At 30.2% G+C, this 5046-nt stretch overlaps 1 pseudogene; it reads right to left on the bottom strand.

The window, feature by feature from the left end:
* LOC109340338 overlaps window positions 1–4387 on the bottom strand; it is a 6452-nt pseudogene extending 2065 nt beyond the window's left edge.
* Between the last annotated feature and the right edge of the window lie 659 nt (window positions 4388–5046).

The following is a 5046-nucleotide window of genomic DNA, read 5'->3' as shown; positions in this document are numbered from 1 at the left end:
TCGCATACAATTTGATAAAATAAAATAAAAACATTTATACAAATAGTCTCATATTAATCAGGTCGTTCCTATTAGTACACATGTTTTAAACAATTTAATTTTACAAGTCCCCTGGTTGTCAGGTCATTCCTTGTTATTAAATTATAAACAAACATCACATGTTACAATTGATTTAATTTACAAGTCTCCTGGTATTCAGGTCGTTCCTTGTTATTAAATTTTAAATCAACATCACTTTTAACACATTATAACATATTAATAATGCTTAGCGTGTACACAAGAAAACAAAAAATTCAGTACTTTTGAAAATATCAATAAGTAATGTCCTACCTTTTTTTTTTCTATCAATTACATGTGCACAATGTAAATTTATTTTTAAAACAAAAAGTATATATGCACACCGACTATTCTCTTTCATATATATATATGCACCCATGTATCATATAAAAAATATTTTCACATGCAGTGTCAATATAGCAGAGTGAGACCAAACTAATATAATTATATCCAAATCGAGAATGAGGATAGGATGAGGATGAGTATAGGATGAGGACGAGGATGAGGATGAGGATGAGGACAGGGAAGAGGATGAGGATGAGGATGATGATGAGAATGTCGACACTGTCATATTATATATTATTATATATATTCAATTAGTGACACTCTAATTTCATCTTCACTACATATAACAGGGAGACTACTCTCTCTATCATTCATATTAAATATAATATAACAACCATGTTATTAAAAGCAATACTAGGCAATATTAAATAACAGAGAGCAATCTCTTATATGCAGACACACAGAGATAACTCTCTTTCATATATATGTATATTAAATATACTAACAGTCACGTCACAAAAAAAAACATATATAAAAATTAAACACAAAAGATCTGGCTCTGATACCAATTGAAAGAAATTTTAATAGTGTTCATAACACACGCAGCGGAATAAACATGAATCTATTTGTGTTTAAAATTATATATAACCAAAAAAAAACTGCATACAAAATGCGTACCTGGTTATAGTTCCTGAATCTTTAAAGTTGTTTTTCAAAATTATGAAGAGTCTACGCATGTATCCACACCAAGACCAACCTTTGTTATCAACTCTTTGAACCAATGGAGCAGAAAAATGACACTCTAAAACTAAGAATTTCTTACTCACAAAACTCCTTTTGTATATAAGTATAGCAAATAAAAGGAGAAAATGATTGTACACACAATGAAGAAATAATAGAACTTTTTTTTTCTTTTCTCACACTTTTACTATATATCCACGGATACATATATATATATATGCACAGTGCCGTAAAAAAAAATTCCCTCTTAGTTTTGCATTTCCAAAAGGTACATCTTCATCCTTTTGAAATATTTTAGTAAAAAGATTACAACTCTTTAAATGGTACTTATTGGTTTGAAAAGTTGCAAACCATTTACCACATATTGTTTCATAAAAAACAACATAATAACTCATCTTTTATTTTTCAGGTACAAATAATTAATTTTAGAATTTATTTTCTTTATTATTTAATTCTTAGTGCTAGCATATAATTAAAATAATATTCCATAAAATATTTATTTGATCAAATTAAATTCTCCAATTTTAATTATCAAATAATATAATTATATAGCAAAGATTAGAACATTCGTTAGTGTGTGACCCCGTAGGTTCAATACTAAGCTGGTAGTAAATTAACTAAATTAGTTTACTAATCAAGGTTGGCGTCTAGCAATACTCCTTAACGACCAGATAGCATGNAATTGTCAAACTTTAACAAGTTGCCATGATGACTCAAAGAAACTCATTTCTTTATTCATTGTAATACCTTGGCCAAGGTCTTATTTTATTATAGAGCTCAAACTCATTACCAAGAGTTGATGGATTCCGTCTTGATTAATCATTAATTCTACAAGCATTTAATCATACTCAATGTTCATTCAAATAACGTCCTGAGACATTATGTGTCCGAAATCAAAGTATGATAAATAACATGTTAATTACTATGTTAATCTCAGGTCAAAGGAAAGTATTTCATTTCTTCTTTAGAATTTCCTTTTGACAATTTAAGGTAATCTTAACTATTAGGAATTCTCAGTTGAGTCAGTTCAATGATCATATCTACATATGCATCATTTATATGTGCAATTTAATAAATGAGATCTATTAATATTTATCCAATAAATACTATTACACATATATTAATCTGTCTGAGTCATTGATGTCTTATTCTCAATAACTCTATGATCAAGAACAATTTTAGACCAAAAATTTATAAAAGACATGTTTCTCATTTGTTATAATCTCTATTATAATAACAAGTCTCTAATTTTAATCAAGGACTTTATCATATAAACTATTTTAAATAAATAACAAATATGATAAAAACAAATGCAATTACTTTAATTGTATTTAAACAATGAATTGGGCCTTGGGCATAAATATAGAAATATACAAATGTAATTCCAAGAGGCTAATATTACAAAATTAAAGCAGGGTGTGTAATAAGAATCATTATGAACGAAACAACTACGGAAGATGAATAGAACAAGCACTTACATGAATTACCAGAACTGGACACTTGACTAGTGGGATTTTATCAATATTCTGCAAGAAGAAGTAGGCCAAGCATTTCAATTTCAGAACACAATTCCAACATTAGAGTTATTCTTATGTAAATAAAAACAGAAGATAAACCTTATAAATGTCAAACCATAATGTTTTCTTAAGAGGATACATAACTCTTAGGCCAGACAAGATTGGACAATGAAGGATAACACCTCTCAATCTAGGCAAATGTGTAGCCAATTCAAGAGTTGGTCCACTTCCAACTGATTGACCATACAATATTGTATCTTCTTCTTTCACTCCATATTTCTCTTCTAGGCATCTATATGCAGCTTCTATGTCAGCATAAGTGTCTTGCTCACTTGGCTAATGACAAATACAGTTTAACTAATTAATAGTTGCTTCCTCTTCAAAAATACAAATTATTAGTGTTATTGATAGTATTTTAGAAAATGGAAACATGTAGAAGTAATAGATAAATTTGTTTGATCTTAGATAATTTCAAATAATACTAGATATATAGATTGTTGTGATAACATGTTAGAAACTACTAGATACTGGTGGATCTTGACATTACCAAGTACTAATTCCTTTGAGAATTGTATATAAGATTGCAGCATGTTCTAATAGTTCTAAATTCTAATAGTATTTGTGTCAGTAATGTAACATAATTGTCAAACAACCAAAATTCTTTGAACTTTGGTGCAACAACATAGTACCATGTTTCCTGAACTAAATTACATTCAAAATGATGTTACTGTAGTGGTAATTCTTTTGTCCTACTTAGTCATATATCTTCCCTTATCCTTCCAAATCAAATTCTACCCAATGTACCCTTAAAAGATTCTGATTACTTAATCAAACTACCCCAATTGTAACTAGCAAAATAAATGTGTATAAGAAACAATGTGATGTTTTTGAACATCTTACAGCATTTTTTATTTTGAACTACGGCTTGCAAATGATCCTGCTATATATAATTTCAGTGCTATACTTTTATATTAATTCAATCACAGAAACTCATAATTTGTAGTAAACAGAAAAATAAAGACAAGGCTATCCTTCATTAAGCTGGGTGCATTTTAACTGAATATATATTGCTCACAACTTTATTACATGCCAACTTCTATAAACACCTAATTTTTTGGCCCCATTGGTAATAAACATATATGTAATGCCTCTTCACCAAGAAATTTTGTTTACTTATATGCATAATGGTTCTTAGGCTCTAGGATCTATAACGTAATATCTTATATTCTTCTCATTATGCTCTCTTTTGACTTTTCTGCAAACGTAGCTAATCACACGTGCTAAAAGCCCAGTAGACTTGTTAATATTGATTTACACACTGAAGAAAAATAATATTCGTAACAAACACAGTGTAGGAAGCAGATCACAAACCTTTCCAGAAGATTGTCCATAACCAGAATAATCATACCTGCACATCAACAGAAAAATAAATAAAAAAACTCATTGGTTCTATATATGCATGAAAGACATTCATATACCATAAACTATAAAGGTTAAGTATCCACATATAAATGTAAATGCAACAAAAGAAATTGAGGACATGTTAGATTTCACATACGCCATAAGATTGACACCAAGATGAACACTAAGCTCATTGAAAATTGGATACATTGACCAAGATCAGCAGCATTGCCATGTGAGTAAAGAACTGTTAAGGTTGCAGAATTGTTCTTCACGTACACGGCCACAATAGTGTTACCTTTCTTTGTTGCTAATTTCACTAGTTCCACATCTTCTCTGTGATGAGCAATCTCAGGCATCCTCAAAATCCCACTTGATACATCCATTAACTGTTGAAGTTGCAACCTTCCATGGTTTTACTAAAACAGAAAACAGTGTTTGGAAGAAGAAGAAGAAGAAGAAAGCCTGCTCAAAGGGAAAAGAATGAATGATACTCCAGCTAATCTTATTGAATGATATATGCTTCAAGATGAAGCAAAAGAATGATTACAACAGGCTATTTATAAGAAGAAGAAAACAAACTAACAGACTAACTATAAAAGGAAAAACAGAAAAAACAGATTTAACTAACAATTACTAAAAGAGGAAACTAGTTATTGGATTCAGATTTGTCATGCTTGTTTGGGCTAGAAGTATGGGCTATTCCTTTTGATTGAGGATCATACTTCAACAGCCCCCCACAAGCTGGCATGTGGAAGTTAAGCATGCCAAGCTTGCTGATTAAGAAATTGAATGATGCTGGAGGCAGAGCTTTTGTGAATATGTCTGCCAGTTGTTGAGATGAAGATATGGGGAGCAAGTGTATCAAATTGTTCTGAACTCTTTCCCTCACAATGTGGCAATCGATTTCAATATGTTTTGTTCGTTCGTGAAAAACAGGATTTGCGGCAATGTATAAAGCGGATCTGTTATCACAAAAAATAGGAACAGGAGATGAGTTAGAAATATGTAAATCATTAAGCAAAGAAATCAGCCATTGAGCTTC

This window comes from Lupinus angustifolius, unplaced genomic scaffold (genome assembly GCF_001865875.1).
Source record: "Lupinus angustifolius cultivar Tanjil unplaced genomic scaffold, LupAngTanjil_v1.0 Scaffold_161_9, whole genome shotgun sequence".
Taxonomy (NCBI): domain Eukaryota; kingdom Viridiplantae; phylum Streptophyta; class Magnoliopsida; order Fabales; family Fabaceae; genus Lupinus; species Lupinus angustifolius.
Note: the sequence above shows the minus strand (reverse complement) of the source record. Positions and strands in the feature narration are given on the sequence as shown.